Genomic DNA, 17,581 nt, shown 5'->3' with positions numbered 1-17,581 from the left:
TCTGCAGAGATTGGAATTAGAGGCCAACAATGCAGCAAAGGGTTTGACGTGCTCACAAGTGCTCCTATTCGTATTCAAGCATGTCAATTTCCCCTTCATAGAACAAACTGGGACAGAAAATGGGAAAAAAATGATGCAGCACAAAGCAAATGCAGAGCTCGTACACTGTGTTTAAAATACATATCAAAGCTTAGTAGTCTTTCAAAGCACGTAGAATTTGCAATAAGATGAATTGACAGCAGAGTCTTATATTATTATAGTTCATGGGGAATAGTTATTATGGAGACATGGTCACAGAGTGACTAGGACTGCATGCTCAATATTCCAAGTTATATGACGTTTCAAAAGAACAGACCACAGGTGAAAGGAGGTAATGTAGCTTTGTTAATAACAAGGGTATTGAAGTGGTGCTGAGTTGCCATATCCAACTGGCTGGCTGACTGGCCACATCACTGTCTGGTATCAGTTGTGGGGGTGGGGGGAGCTACTGCACAAGGTTGAAGTAAGTTGCAGGAACTTGTAAACTTAGTCAGCTCCATTATGGGTACTAGCCTCCATCGTATCCAAGTCATCTTCAAGGAGCGGTACCTCAGGAAGGCGGCGTCCAACATTAAGGACTCTATCACCTATGCCTTCTTCTCATTGTTACTGTCGGGAAGGAAATACAGAAGACTGAAGGTACATACTCAATGATTCATGAAAAGCTTCTTCCCTTTTGCCATCTGATTTCTAAATGGACATTGAACCCATGACACTACCTCACTACTTTTTTATTTCTTTTTTTTTGCGCTACTTACTTTAATTAACTAATAGATGTATATATACTTAATATACTTCAGTTTTTTTTCTATATTTATTTATCGTGTATTTCATTGTACTGGTGCCATAAAGTTGATGAATTTCACGACATATGCCGCCGATATTAAACCTGATTCTGGTTCTGATTTTGATATGGAGATATAGCAGTAGAGAGTAATGTAGAATCAGTTTGGATTGACATCACGAATCACAGGGAAAGAGTGCATAGGTAGGAGTAGTCTATACACCTCCCAAAATATGACCTCTCGGCTGTACAGAGCGTAAATGGTGAAATGGCTAGGGCACTTTCAAGGGAGATTTTAGTTTACATATCAGTTGGACAAACCAAACTGTCAACGATATTGTAGCAGACAAATGTATGGAGTGTGTCAGGGAGTACTTCTTAGTGCAGTATGTTATGTAACCTACCTAGGAGCAGGTTATTTTACATCTGGTGACGAGTAATAAGAAAGGATTAATAAGAGGTTTTGTGATGAAAGATCCCCCTAGGAGGTAGTGACCTTAATATGATAGATGTAGATTGAGAATGAACACTACAGGGTCAAAAACTACTATCTTCTGTCGGACAATTAAAGGTATGAATGTGGAGCTCTCTGAAGCAGACCAGGAAATAAGGTAAGTGATGGTTGAGTACCTGAACTGGAAAATATTCAAGTAACTGGTCCATAACACTCAGCCAGAATTTATCTGAATTAGAAAGGGGAAAGAAGCACAATTACTGGTAAACAAATTAGGCTAAAAATCACATACAATTGAGCTGTAGGGGATACAAATTGGCAAGGGCTATGACAAGCTAAAGACAAAAGTGCATAGGGAGGGGGAAATAAATTTTTGACAGAAAATTGCGTGTAATATCGAAAGACTTTCTCTGGACTTTTAGAGAATAAGCCTTGTCAATTAATGGGAGAACACTGCAAATATCATGAGATAACAGATGGGATAATTTCAGTTGAAGGGAGAAGCTTGTAAAAATCCCAATTACAAAGGATACAATTTTAGACAAACCCATGGTGTTAAAGCTGGATAAGTTACGAGGACCTCATGATTTTCACCCATGGATTATAAAGGAATGGCTGCAGAGATGGTCATAGTCATAGTCATACTTTATTGATCCTGGGGGAAATTGGAGATGGTGGACCCATTGATTGAAACTCTTTAAAACTTGCTAAGTTCTGAGAGAGCACCAGATAATTGGTAAACTGCCAACGTGAATTCCTTTTCCAAACAGTAAACAAGGCAGGTGGTGAGAAACTCTTGGACAGTTAGTTGATTGTTTTCCAAGGAACTTTGATTTCTTGTTATTGTAGAACAACACTGTGTGTGTGTGAGTGTGTGTGTGTGTGTGTGTGTGTATGTGTGTGTGTGTTACCTCCTGAATTATTTTAAACATTGTTTTATTTGAAAGCATTTTTGGTGAGCAAATGTCAGGCAAGGTGCAGCACTAGAAATGTCTGCATTGTCATAATAATTAAGCTTTCTGGCAGTTTAAGGATAGTGTGAAATAAATGTCATTGCCTTGATATATATTAACAGTTAAAAACATTGTGACTGGATCAAAGAGTCATGTTTCCTTCTCTAATAAGACTGAAATTCTTTGATTTATCAGCATGTAGATGGTGACAGGACTATTAAATGCAACCAATTCGGTGGAAGCTGCGAAGGTCAATATTGAATAATAATGTGCATATGTAAAGGCTTGACGAGTGTACTCAGAGTTGTACATTTAATTTTAGCATGCATATCAGTTTATAACTGTGTTTTGAATTGGATTATGGTGTCCTTTAAAGGCCATTAATATGATTAAGACAGGAAAGTGAATGATATCACAGCGTGTGAAATGCCATAAAATCTGTTGCATAGTTTAGCTGTGAGACACTATTGGACCAGACATACAAACAAGTTGTCATGCCATAACAGGAAAAAATCATAAACAAGATTAAGGCTGGTAGTAGAATTTAGCACTCTCAGTGCAATAGCCATTAACAGCTACTAAGAGTGGTTGTCGGGAGACATTCTCAGTTTCATTTGCCCCATGGGTTGAATTTCAGAAGTAGAAAATAAATCTGTTTGTGTTCAACGTGTTCTTGCTTTTGCACAAAAAGAACACTTCACACCAGTTGAGCTGAGCATGTTGACAGAAGTGTGAAAAGATCTGACGATAATGAGCCATTTGACAGCCTATGTTGGTCCAAATTTTGCGGTTAAAATAGTGGGTATTATCAATGCTCATCATTATTAGAATGTGATATTAAGTTCCCCCAACTTCCAGGGCTCATATAAAAATCAGGAGCTTGGTTAGTTCATCGCCCTGCTTCTCAAAAACTAAAACAGTTCCTTTACCTTGCCATTTCCTTTATTCAGCTTTGAGACACTTGCCTCAATGTAATGTTGTCACAATTAATAGATAGCTACACATTTAACTTGCCAGGCTTCATTCACCATGAGTAAAATTTTTAACAGCTTAATTACTAACAATTAACCTCTCTGTTCCTGAAACTGACTTTTACAGGTGTGGAGTCTCACTCCTTTGGATCTTAATTACTTTCAGACTTTAAAAATAAGACTAAATTAAACATTTTTCAGGCTACTTTCACTTTATCCCTGTTAATCTCATTTGTTTTTCTCCAGAGATATGAACAGAAAACTTGAACTATTGAAGCATTCTGCATTGTTCAAGGTGCTAGTCTTGAACGAGAGGTTGAAATCCGCCTCAGTTTTCTCAGGTGGGTTTCAGTTTCCCGGTACTTTACCAAGGGTGAATGAGGGGCTGTCCCTGGTGTGCCACCAAATTTTATCCCTTAGTTGGTATCACAAATAAAAAATGGTCTGTTTGCATTTCTTTCTGTGAGGAGATGTTGAGGGAGAATTATGGGTGTGTTCCCAGCATTGACGACACTTCAAAGCAAAACTTTGGCTGTAAGGTAGCAAAAACAAGCTGCTTGAGGGACTCAGTAGGTCAGGCAACATCGTGAAGCAAAGGGATAGATAGGTTTCTGGCTGAAACCCTACATTAGGGACTCATGCCAGGTCTTCATTCAAAACATTGATCATCCCTTTGCCTGCACGGATGCTGCCTGACCTGCTGATCCCTCAGGCGGCTTGTTTTTTGTTCCCCGCCAAATCCTAGTATCTTCAGTCTGTTGAGTCTAAAATTGGATGATGTCATTTCTGGGCTTATGAAAGTTATTAAAAACATATCGTTTTTTATTTTATTTTGCTATTTCTCATTTTCATACATGATTTTTTATTTAGTTAAGTATTCTAACTTGTATTTCTTGGTTCAGACCCAAGATGCTTCATCAATGATTACTTTCACCGTTAAAGAGATGCACACGCCAGCTGGTGGCCTAGTGGCATCAGCACTGGACTTCAGAGCAGAGGCTCCCGAGTTCAAATCCAGCCAGCTCCCTTGCACGCTTTCCATCCATGCTGGGTTGAGCATCGAGGTAGCAACTTGGCCTCGTAAAAATAAGAAAGCCTGCTAAAGAAACACCATCATGATGGCGTCCCGATGACTCCACTTGGAGATAAGGGCTTTCTTCTTTCTTCTTCTTAAGGAGGTGCATAGTTGCTGTCCCTGATGTACTGTATTTTCCAAACACGGTATAATTTTTATTCATAAGGACTGACAATCTGTGCATGTCTTTACGTTCAGTGTTGTTCACTCTATGTGGTGTCATCAAATTCATACATACAGTCTGCAAAACACCAGTTTCACTCATGTGGCTTCTCTGGACAATAACCTTTCAAGAGTTTGCGGGTCCGTTACTCAAGACCCAGTCCTTCCATGTCAAATGGAAGCAAGACCTTAAATTGCAATTCTTCCCCACAAAGTCTTAGATTACGGTCTATTTCCCCAGTGCTCCAAGTTTCAATGTGTTTCTTAAGGTTGTACTTCTGCGGCATGGAGTGTGCCAGGAGATCACTTATGGGCATTTTGCTGTATGAGGAGGCCAATAAGTGCATCCTTCACTGACATGACGATCTTCCAGCTCCACATGACATTTGACTCCATGTTGGTGCAGTTCCAGGCCTACTGTGACGGTTGCCACTCTGTACAGGTTATCCCTGGGTTATAAGCGCTCTGCTGTGGGACAGCCGACATATGCAAGTGAGTATTTGGTAGATTGGCAGTTTGGATTTGCTGGGTGCTGCAGGGCAGAAGCCACCTCCGCCTTTGCTGTGTGCCTTTTCTTCCACCTGCCACCCCCATCCCTCCTGGGGTCCGATGAGTCAAGGCAGGCAGAGCTGAGAGCTAAGCAAATTCACTTCAGTCACTCACTTGTCACAGTTCAAATTATGAACAGTTCTCTGGAACTGCACCCTGTTATAAGCTGGGGATGCAAAAGACTGCAGTCTGGAATCTGGAGCAACACACAAGATGCCGGAATAACTTTGTGCATCAGGCAGTATCTGTAGAGGGAAATAGACTGTTGACATTTTAGGTTGTGACCTTTGGCCTGTAGAGGGACTAGAGAGGAGAAGGCCAATAGAAAGGGATAACAGGAGCTTGCAAGTGATAGGTAGATCCAAGTAAAGAGGGGTAATAGGCAGATGGAGGATGGAAGAATAGAAATAGCACAGAGGCTGGGCGGTTTTAGTGGGAGGAAATAAGAGGCTGCAGATGATGGAAAAGGTGGAGTGTGGAACCAAATAAGGGAGGTGGGATGGGCAGATGGAAGCAGTAGGGGGAAGGGACCCAGTGGAAAGAGTGTGTAGGAGGGGAACAAAATGGGGAGATAGGGATGGCAGGAGTGGGTGGAGGAAAAACTAGATAGAGAGATCTTAAAATAAACGAGCAAAATTAAACTATTCAGCCCATCATATCTGAATCCACTATTCAATCATGGCTGATTATTTTTTCAACTTCATTCTCCTACCTTCTTACCACAATCCTAAATCCCTCAACCAATCAAAAACTGTCTTCAATAAAATCCACACAGCCTACACAGCTTCCTGTGGCAACGATTCCATTGATGCTACCTACTGGCTGAAGAAATTCCTCGTCATTTCAGCTTTAAAAGGATATTCCCTTATTCTTAGGTTGGATCCGAGACTCCTGCCAATGGAAGCATCTGCTCCACAACCATTCTATACAGAAATGAGAAAGAAAGGGAACAGTTTTCCTGAAACTGGAAAATTCAGTGTTAATGCTATCAGGTTGTAGACTACTCAGCTGGAATATAAGGTACTGTTCTTCTAGTTTGCGTTTAGCTCCGCCCTGGCAGTGAAGGAGACTGAGGATAGACATGTCGGTGTGGGAATGGGGTGCACAATTAACATTTCTAGCAACCAGGAGCTCCAGAAGCCCATGGCTGACAGATTAGAGGTACTTGGCAAAGCTGTCAGCTAGTCTGTGTTTGGTCTTACTAGTGTTGAGGAGGCCTGGAGGCTGTTTGTAATGGCTTCATAGAAATTGACCCTAATTAGCCTTGCTGAATGCACTACATTATAGTGGTAGTGCTTTGTACTCTACCTCTGAAATTTAAGTTTGAAGTGTGAAAGTAGAATAGAAATTGCTGTTATGTCTAAACACCATGTTTGGTGCTACCAAAAACAGATGTCTTTCTAGAGCAAAAAACACTAAAGTATTACAAGGACATCTGAGTATCAAAGAGTTGGTGCCTTTTCACCATTGTCAGAAAATCTGGAACACATTTTGGAAAGGCTGAAAATTGTTTTGGGTTGAAAGTGAGCAGGTTAGGATTCTGAGGTTAAAATTTATAAAACCTAAAGCTAGACACTTGGTAAATTGTGGAATTGTTTTGTATTATCACTTGTACCAAAGTAGAGTGAAAAAGTCACTTTGTTCATAGAGGTAATTTCATCATATCATTGCATTGAGACAGTACAAGGGGAAACAATAACAGAATGCAGAATGAAGTGCAACAGGTGCAGAGAGAGTGCAGTGCAGGATGACAATAAAGTACAAAGCCATACCATGGTACATTGTAAGGTCAGGAGTCCATTTATAGTAACAATTGGACCATTCAATAGTTTTATAACAGTGGGATAAAAGCTGTCCTTGAGCCTCGTTTACATGCTTTTAGGCTTTTGTATCCTCTGCCCTCTGGGAGGGTGAGAAGAAAGAGTGTCTGGGATGGGTGGCAGAGCAGACTCGATTGGCCAAATAGCCTAGTTCAGGTCCTACGTCCTGTGGTCCTTGATTATGTTGTCTGCTTTAAGGGAGTGAGAAGGATAGGCAGCCCATGGAGGAGACATGCTTTCCATGACGTGCTGCCCACAAGTCTCTGTTGTTTCTTGTAGCCACGGGCAGTGCAGTTGCCACATCAGGCTATGATATATCCAAATAAGATGTTTTTTTTCTCTCTGATACATTGATTTAAGTAAAATAATGAGGGCTAAAGGGGACTTGCCAAATTTCTTTAACCTCTTGAGGACGAAGAGGCACTGGTGAGCAATGTTCCCTCTAAGGTGTGGTGTGAACACATCTTTTGCTACCAGCGCACAAAGGAATTTAAACTGTACACAAAACATTGTCACCCTCTACCTCGTTGGCATGAGTAAGTATACCTCACAAATGCCGTATATGTGACATGCTGTTGTACAGTATGTGAGAAAGGAGACTCATTGATGTATATTATTTTATTTATTTTAAACAATGAACAACAAACTGGACTTGGTAGTTTATTATCCTTAGAATAGCTTCTGGATTACTTCAGCTTAAAAATTCAGTGTGCACATATTGTTGTCACTGGGCAAATAATTGGAGACACAAGACTTTTGTGCACACTGGTTATTACAAGTTAGAGGGAACATTGCTGGTGAGCTTTCTAGGCTGTGGTGCTGGGCAAACTATTAGTTATGCCCACTCCCAGGACCTTAAAATTCTCTGCCCTCTTGACCATTGATGTAGACAGGAACATGAGCACCAAACACCCTACCCCCAACCTTTCTGAAGTCATTGACCAGATATTTTGTTTTGTTGACATCGAGGGAAAAGTTGTCATGACACCATGTCACTAGGCTCTCTATCTCCTTCTTGTACTCTGACCCATCATTGTTTGAGATACAGCCCACTACAGTGGTATCATCTGCATACTTGTATATTGAGTTAGAATCTGGCCATGGAGTTGTGAGGAAAGTATGCAGCTGAGGATGCAGCCTTGTGGGAAATGAGTTTTGAGGATAAACTTGGCCTCCTTGAACCAATCCACCACCTGGTCTTAATGAAACCAAAATGAAAAGCAGTTGACTGATCTGCTAAATGAGGCCACCTGTTTATACTTTGATTCTATTTTTAGCCATAGACCTTTGGAAACTTGGCAGGTGGAATAGGCAGGAAACTTCTGAGGCGAGTGCATGTCTAGCATGGATGGTGTCCCTAAAAAGTGCAGAAAGCCGCACAGTGATCCAGAATGATTTAACTCATTCCTGAGACCATCTATTTGAAGTTTCCCACAACTGTCAGATGACCTGACTCCAAACAACCACCATCTGATGCCAAATAAGCAGCCCTTCTCTCAACCCAACCATCAGTGTAATCAGAAACTTAGCCAATATCCTCAGTTCAAATAGAACAACCTTTTCTAATTGTCCACTGCATCTGCCTGAACACAAACCATCTCAGCTGCCATTTTGCAGAGAAGGCAGTCATGTCTGATAGACCTCCTGCCTGTTAATTGTACTGTGTAAGGGCCAGATTTATTGTGGGCAGGGAATTGAGAAGCCTCATTAGTTAAAGAACTACAGAATATTTGGGTAACCTATTCTAATTAAATAACTCACTACAGACATAAAAACATTTTCCTTTCTTAGTGAATTTTCTTAATTATTTACCTCTAACCTATGTTACAGTTCCTCTTTCCAGTGGAAACAAATCTCCCTTGCCCACTACAACCAAACACTAGAGATCCCACTATTATGCTGATACATGTTATTAATTATAACAGTTACTCAAACATGACTAATCTGTTCACAAAAGAGGGCAGCAAAGAATGAACAATAAGTCCTTAGTTTGAAGTCACTGAATCAAGACGTATTTAATTCCTTTAGCCTTGTACTACAAGTTCTCTTTTCTTAATAAAAGCTGCACAACTGTTAAAACTCCATCAAGGATCAACTTTATTCATCATATACACCACATGTATTGGTCAGTGCATGGTATGCATGAAAGCTAACAACATTCAATAATTATATTAAAATAATATGAGAGGTTAAAGTACAGATATAGAATAAAATGTACATAAATACATGGTATTATAGTTCCTATATTTTTAGAAATATGCCTTTTCAAAATGTCATGTGCAGGTTTAGATTTATTAATGTATTGAAAAATAGATGCATTTCTGAATAGTTCAGTGAAGAGAAGTGTGATAGATGTTGCTTTTAATTTGGAGATTAATTGCCCTCCTCTAATTGACTTTCCAGCAGCTAATTTGGACAAATGACAGGCTCATTCTTTTTGCTATTTACTTTGGTGAACTGATGGTTCTTAATTTCAAGCTTTCTGCGAAGCAGCCTGGCCTGCAAAAGTTGCAGTATTTTGCACAATTCATCTCCATTCCATCCGCAAAACAATGCTCCATTGACGAATGTTGTAAGTGGAGTTGGTACAATGCACAGGCATTTAAAGTGCCTGTATTGATTTGTTCTACTACCTATGCCTACAGTTAGGAGGACGTTGCAGGCACGGCTCATTTTAAATTGGACTTATTAAATGTTCTTCCATGCTTTGACCCATTTTCATGTCCTTACCTTTCAAAATGCTTTGATAATCATTTGTAACATTACACATTTTTGACCACAATAATGTGATCAGCATCACCTCTGTATGTTAGCACCAAATATTTGGGACTGCATTAGAAGCTGGTGCTTTGCATCAGATTTTTCATGTCACGTTAGAAAGAATTAACCAGAGGAACCCAACCACACAGATATTCAAAAATGCCAAACACACATACCATTCAAAAGGCAGAGGATTGAGATTACAGTTGAGACTCATAATAAAAAATGTTGTGATAAAGATAAACTCTTGATCAGAAGGAATTACTTCCCTGAAACTCCTCATCTCCCTTTGCTCTGCAAGATGTTTCATTTACCTTGTGACCAAATTGTTGGTCAGCTGTACTAATAATCATCGGGTCAAAACTTGCAATCTTCCAATTACACAGGAGCTTTGCAGAATTAAACTGGATTGTTATGTAAGTTTGATGCTACACCATTGTTCACTATAATGGAGTCAAACGATCATACAGAACAGAAGCAGACTTCTTGGCCCAACTAGTTCATATCAACTAAGATATCCATCTAGTTTCATATGCCTGTATTTAGACCACATCCCTCAAGCATTTTCCATCTATCTACAGTACAGTGCAAAAGTCTGAGGCACATATACAAACGTTTGTAGATAGATAGCTATAACTTGGGCACCTAAGACTTTTGCACAATACTGTATTTGTCAATGTGGAGTGGAGAGGGAGTTTATAAATGTGGTGGGAGCAGAGAATTTTGGGAATGATGAAGGTGGAGCATCGCAGGAGGGTTGTGGGACTATTAGTAGAGGAGGAATGCTAGGGATGGAGGGTGGTGTGGGTGCAGACACATCCATCCCTGAGACACCAGGCAAAGTCATTTTATTCCAAACAATTTGGTTTATTGATCATTACAGAATGTCTCTCTGGTGCTTCCTGCTCCCTCCCCACTCCCTTCCCCTTTCCCAACCATGATTGTCCTGTCACTGCCCCCTTCCCACTCTCAGTCCAAAATAGAGACCTGTATCAGAATCAGGTTTACCTACTTGCATCGTGAATTTTGTTTGTGGCACCAGCACAGTGTAATACATAAAATTACTGAATCCCATCACCAGTCTTGTATAGAAACTTGGCTCTCCCAACAGCACTGGACTCAGCAATGAGAAAGCCACCTGTCTTAAACAATATATGTCCAGGTTTGGTATGATTTGGGTCCAACCAAACAGGAAAGTTGGGCTGTTTCGATTAACGGAACCCTGATTTGAGCGAATGCTGTGTAAATACTGCCCATACACAATTAGCAGATGGCAAAAATAAACAGATCGTACACCCATACAATTACAAAGAAAGTATATCTACTAATTTCAGCTTTTAAAATAGTTATTAAGAGGAAAAGAAAAAGAAGAAAATAAAATGGCCCATTACAATTAAACCAGTCCAAATGTGCACATTGTAGGAGCTCGTATTTTCCAAAAGTTGGGTGTGTCCCTTACACATGGTGCTGAATTCTCATCACCAGTCACTGGTAGAACTTCCCATCTAGGATTCCTTCGACTCGCATAGCAGTCCTTGCAATTGCGTCTTCCCATCAGATCGAATCCTACTGCTGTCTCTCCCAATCTTCTCTTCTTCCCATCTCCCGCCAAAAAGACCATGAGCTCCACCAATCTCTCTCTGCCCAGCTTTCTCTACCACCTTCTCTCAATTTCACTATCCTGATTGGCTGACATAACATTCCTAAGTTGAACATTACAGCCCTTTATCTTTAACCGAAGCCCAAACACTATCAGCAGGACACACACTGCTTCCACAGAAAGCTACTAGATAAATACCCTACTGCATTAGCAGTAAAAATCTTAACCAGGGCATTACATTCTCCCCTCATCAAAAATAGGCATGTCCTCATGACTTTGAAATGTATCAAACCATTATTAATAACACAGTATTCAAAGGAATTTCATGATTTCAGGACCCCTAACCCATTTGTAAATGGTAGTAACATATTTCACTATGGGGATTGACACAAAACTCTGTTTCCCAGTGCATCATATGTCATCCTATCTGGGGGTTTCCTGACTCTCTGAGACCTTCTTATCTAATCTTCAGTTTCTTCAGTCTTGGGCACTCTTTGGGACCTTTCCTATCTTCTTGGGGACGTGCCGCCCCCCCCCACCGTATATTTTGTGCCTTCCGGCAGCTCAGGTCCCTCTGTCTCCTGACTGAGCTCAGCTTCATCTCCAATTACGTTGGAGCCCAGCCCTCCCTTCACTGTCTAGCATCATGTCAACATGTCTGCTCCCAGTCGCCCCACTACGCCTGAGTCAGGGTTGGGAGATTCAGGAATCTCTTCATCAATTCTTGGGGAGCTTGAATAAGGAAAAGTATACCACACCCCCATTTCCACATCCTCTGAGTCCGTACAACATTCAGTGGTTGGGTCCTTTCCAGGTCTTTCTGCTGACTGCCTTTCTGTTCTCCTCCTTCTGCGCAGAAATCTCCTACTAGGTGTCAGGCTCTGGGTCAACACATACCTCCCGCCCTAGGGGGAAAAGGTGGTTCCAATGAAGAATTTTGACAGAGCCATTCCCATCTTCTGGCTTCACCCAGAAAACTGGCACATTTGGCATCTGGCTCTCCACTTACATAACGCGTAGACACCCAATTTATACTTCCCTGGTAGTCCCAAATTCCTTATTAAAACCCTTTCTCCAGGCTTCATTTGAGAGAACCAAACCTTTTGTTCATATCTCCTCTTGTTTCCTTGAATTTGCTTGATAACAGAAACCCAGGACGTAACATGATGGGTTTGGGGTGGGTGTACCACACACAGTTCCTCATTTATGCTCATCGTCCTGCTTAGGAGGAACTTGCACCTTCTCAAAAACTGCTCTGAACACCAGGTGAATGGACAAGGTTTTCAAGAAATTCTCTCTGTTTCTCTTCTTGCAAGCTCCCATGAGCCCTCTCACAATGGGAGTATTTGTTCCCATAGTAATGGAAGCTTCACCCTTTGCAACCGGGTCTGGACAGACCAACACTAATGTATCAAGGGCCTCAGCTGCTCCAACATCTGCTTCTGAAAACTACAGCTTGAACAACAAGTATCCATCATATGAGTAGTCATCAGCACTAAGGTCCCAAATTTGTTGGGCACTGAGTGGCGTCAATGGTTAATGCGTCAAATACCAGTTGTAAAAGGATCTGTAAAGTAGAGTAACCAGAGAACCTATGTTAAGTATGGCTCTTGCATAAGTACCCTCAATCTGTATGGATACACCACTAAGCCTTTAGGAATCGGGTGTTGCACTTTAGTGTTTTCCTTGATACATTGTTTCCCCCCGAGATGCCAGGCTATTCCCTTACTGCGTTTCTCCAAAGTTTCCCGACTTCCTTTTCTGTTTAAGTAACCCTGTCCTTCACTCTCCCATTTGTAATGTCCATGCTCATCACAGTTGTCACAGAAAGTACCACTCACCTCGCTCATCACGACACCCCTGTCAGCAGCAGACCTCTGCTCAGTACGTCCTACCGGTGGGTCCGGCTTCCTGTTAGACTTGTCACGCTAGGTGCCAGCACTAATCAACATCAACCGAGATAGCTCGGCTTGCAAATTTTTCACTACATCCTGCCTCAACTCTGCTCGTGTGGCATCAGGGGTTGCTTCAGCAATAGAGGCTACCTCTGAGGACTTTGCCCTGCTGACGGAGGCTTCCCACTCCTCCATCATGTTTTCTTCCTCTCTTACTTCTCTGATCAGCTCAACAAATAAGGAAGGAAGATGCGTCTTCAGAGACATATGGATGCTTAAAGCAATCACATCACATGACTGCGCGCCCTTCATCACTTGCTCCATCCTTAATCGATCTACCTCAGCCAGCTGAATAGTCCCTTTACAGCCCAAGCAATGCAGCTGGCTCTCTCGTCTGAAAATGTAGGCAGAAAGTTTCTCCCCTTTTTCCTGGAATGTGTGCCTGAACCTAATCATAAGCTCCTCTGGGCTGTTCGTCATGCCAAAAATGCTTTCTAATGCTTGCATGTAGCCAACAGACATAACTAATGGGTTCTCTGCCTTTACAGATCTCACCAACGCAGCAGTCGGACCTTTTAGACTCACTACCAGTGGCTGTTTTTTCATATTGTCTGAGCATTACCACTCATCCGGTGACTGAGATGTCTGCTCTGCCCAAACCTCATATTCTTCCTCCCCATCGGGGGTGGGCTTGACGCCAGGGAACATTCTCAGCCTATGATAACTTTGACTCTCTGCCAGTGCACTTTGGCATATAATTACCAAAACAAACTGAGGATTTTCACCTCCTGCTGAAGGACCTTTCACATCAGACAACTCTTTCCCTCACTTTGCAGAATCGAGAACAACTTATCTTTAAAGTCTTCACCCTCAGCTTCAAGAAACTTGCCTTTAAATTCTTCCCCTTTGGCTACATTCCCCCTTCTCGAAAAGTATGGGTGGCCCATGGTCCCACCTCTCTAGGTGTCTGTTGTGTATGTGGCCTGGTTATACAACAATGCTATTAATAAAAACGCTGGAGATGGGAACAAAGGTTCATGGTTCTTTACCGGCAGAAACTGAACTCGGCACACACATACAGATCAATACGCACCTAATAGCACATGCAACGACGTGTTACTAAAACATAAAGTAGTCCTTTATTATAATGTAAGTACACTCCTCCCCTTTTATTTTAATAGTGCATCAACTGTTTATTTTACTGGGGCATTATGCTAAACGAATGTTTACCCTTAACAAACAAATGCCTACCATTTGTTTACTTAGCAACTTAATAATATCAAATTATAACAAAGTAACGTAATAATATTGAATTATAACAAGCCTTTTTTTTACTTTTGGTCTAAGATCCATTTATAACTCAAGTCTCTGGGGGGGAGGGGGTCTTCTCTAGATTGTCCAGCACTGAAGCAAATAGGTCTTCACTCTATTGTCTGGAATAAACTGAACAATCCACAAACTGGCAGGTTCCAGCCATAGTCACCTCCATCTTGCATAGATGACGAAAGCAAAGGGAAATCCATGAAAAGGTGAATGTTATTCTTATAAATATGTACAATCATCAAAACTGAGATGGCGTTGGAAAGTATCTTCAAATAGTGTGTTCTTCAGTCTGTCAATAAACTTGTTTGTTTTAATACAGATTTCCATATAAAAGTCATGAACAGTTGACCTCTGAGCATAGGGAGTTAAGAAGATGTGCGCCTCCAACTTGCTAAGAGTTCTAGGCAGCAGCTCACCTCCGTATAATGAAGACTCCTCTGTGCAGCTGTCCTAGATATATACACATCTCTGCGCTATCACTTGTCTTCCTTACCCATATCTCATTTGTTCCAACTGAGCTAATTACACAACCAATCTTCGTATTCTCCTTAGATTCCAAATTGATAGCCTGACCTTTATGATACCATCTCTTATCATGATATAACTTCCCATCTTCTATTCATGCTTCATATCTTTGTGTTGGTGATTCAGCAGGAGTGTTGGGAAGATGCTCAGGAGAAGATGGAGATGCTGGTCTTTTTGGAGATTTAAGCTTATTGCGAGTTCACAGATCTTCCATTATCTGTTCATCTGTTAACAAGTAATTTAACTGTGCAGGTGCAGGTTTTCGTCTTGTGTCTCTAACTGGAACAGGGTCATGAGGTCTCCTCCTTAGTTTCCTAGTCATTATTGGCTTTACTTCCATAGGATCTCGTGTGAGTTCCATTGTTAGCCTTTCATTGTCAATCATCTTTTTCTTTTCTTCTAACTCAATCTTTTTATCTTCAAATTCCTTCACTGTTGCTTTCTTCTCTTTGATATAATTCCTTTTGATTTGTTCTGTCTCTAGTTGCAGAAAAAGCTCTGCATTTCATATTCTTTCCTCGTATCGTTGATCTAGTTTCTTCATCCTTTTCTGATACTCCTGCAAAGTGCCTTCCTGTAACTGCTGTAGCTGTCTTTTGAGAGATGTCAATTTCTTCTGGTACATCTGATCTTTTACTTCCAGGTAGTCTTCGTCATCCTGCTTACTGGCAATATCTGTCTCACTTGCATCCTCTGTATCTTCATCCGAGTCACGGCCACTGATACTGTGTTCGTCCTCATCGTTGATGTGTTTGTCCTCATTGTTGACGTCTAGCTCCTCCTCATTGTTGTAATAGTCGACAAAGGGTGAGAGGAGAGCTGTGGACATCTTCCCCGCCGAGCTGCCCTCCTTTGTTGAAACATCTGGTGCCTTGATGGTGTGCCACTCCAACTGGATTTTCCTGAGCCATTCCCACCCCAGCAATGGTGGTCCTCCATTTTTCAGTACATAGAGGTTCAGCTGCTGTGTTTTGTCTCCGTAGGTCACTGTCACTTTAATTTTGCCTATTCTGCCTGCCACTTGTGGAGTAATCCATATTACTCTTCGATCATCTGACTCTTTCACGCTGCAAAGTTGCAGACAAGACGATACACTTTCGTCTTAGTCATTTTCATCAGAACTGCTTTCTTCCATTTTGTGTACATTTTGTTGTATTTTCCTTTCTGGGGTTTCTTGTTTCTCTGTATTTTGTCCTTTTTCTGCTGTTTACTAGCTTTGCATACTCTGCCAGTATGGCCCTGTTTGCCACAGTTTCTGCATTCTTTGTCTTTAAACCAACATTCATCAGGGTCATGTGACATGTTCCCACAACGGTAACATTTCTTTCCTTCATTTCTGTTCAGGGACATTTTATTTGTAGCCTATTCCATAGATTTTTACTGTATCTCTGAAGTACCCCGTGCTGCTATTTCTGTTGATATTGCAATGTTCAGAGCCTTCTCACCCAGCAGCTTTTCCTGTGTGGTTTCACAGAGCATGCCACACACTAACCTATCCCTCAATGCGTCTGAGAGACCAGCTCCAAATTGACAATGTTCTAATAATTTGTGCAATTCAGCACAATATTCAGAAATTCTTTCATTTTTGCTCTGATTCTGTTTGTGAAATTTAAATCTTTCAGCAATGGCCAGTGGTTTGGGGTTTAAATGCTGTTGGAGAGTGTTACTATTTGCTTGAATGTTTTGTCAGCTGGCTTTTCAGGGGTTAACAAGCTCCGTATCAGCCCATATGTTTTTGCTCCCATAATACTGAGTAAGACGCTGGCTTTCTTTTCATCCTTAACATCGTTAGCCTCACAATATAACTCCACTCTCTCAATGTAAGTTGCCCAGTCTTCAATACCACTATCAAATGCTGCAATGGTTCCAATCATCGCCATCTTTTTTATGTTAATTTAGCCCCATTTTCCCTTTGTTTTCTTTTTGACTCACGTGTCCTTTTTGCTAGCGCCATGAGTGCACTCTGTCTAGATTCGTGTGTTGCTCCTTTTTATCTCCCTTCTGGGGCAGGCAGACTCTCAGTCCCTGGGGGTTAGCGCCGTCTGTCGTCTCAGCTGGATGTGCTGCGGCTCCGATCGTGGTCTCGGTCTCCTGACGTTCCCGACCCTGGCTGTGCTCCTGCTTCCTTTCAGACTCGCAGCCTCGCTCTGCCTCCTTCTCCTGCTCCTTGGCTCGTTCCTTGCACTCTTCTTCTGAGTGCCATTATCAATTAAAACACGGCGTTCCGATACGATGAAGGTCCATTAACCTTGTCACCAATTTGTTGTGTATGTGGCCTGGTTACACAACAATGCTATTAATAAAAACGCTGGAGACGGGAGCTAAAGTTCATGGTTATTTACTGGCGGAAACTGAACTCGGCACACACGTACAGATCTAATGCCTAATAGTGCATGCAACGACGTGTTACTAAAACATAAAGTAGTCCCTTATTATAATGTAGGCTATACGGTACAGTGTCCATAACCTATTAGGCAGTGCAATTTCAGTCATGTCACTGCTAATCTGGATTAACATGACATCCTTACCTGCTGATTGATCAAACCACCGTTCAACCTACGTAACTTTCCCCAATACTCTTACTGAATTTAGCACTCTAATCAGCAATTCACCCAGGCTGCAATATCCATCCCACTCAGAACACAAGCATTAGTTGTGGGTAATCTCTTTG

General features: G+C 41.4%; 1 protein-coding gene and 1 pseudogene across 1 annotated transcript in view; one reads left to right on the top strand and one right to left on the bottom strand.

Moving 5' to 3' along the window:
- Positions 1-17,581, top strand: part of LOC140197591 (sorbin and SH3 domain-containing protein 2-like) — a 369,773-nt gene that overhangs the window by 13,695 nt on the left and 338,497 nt on the right. The window lies entirely within an intron of this gene.
- LOC140197212 (sin3 histone deacetylase corepressor complex component SDS3 pseudogene) lies at positions 14,786-15,739 on the bottom strand (annotated as a pseudogene).

The sequence above is a fragment of the Mobula birostris genome, chromosome 5 (genome assembly GCF_030028105.1).
Source record: "Mobula birostris isolate sMobBir1 chromosome 5, sMobBir1.hap1, whole genome shotgun sequence".
Taxonomy (NCBI): Eukaryota; Metazoa; Chordata; class Chondrichthyes; order Myliobatiformes; family Myliobatidae; genus Mobula; species Mobula birostris.
The sequence above is the reverse complement of the archived record's forward strand: the minus strand, read 5'-3'. Positions and strand labels throughout refer to the sequence as shown.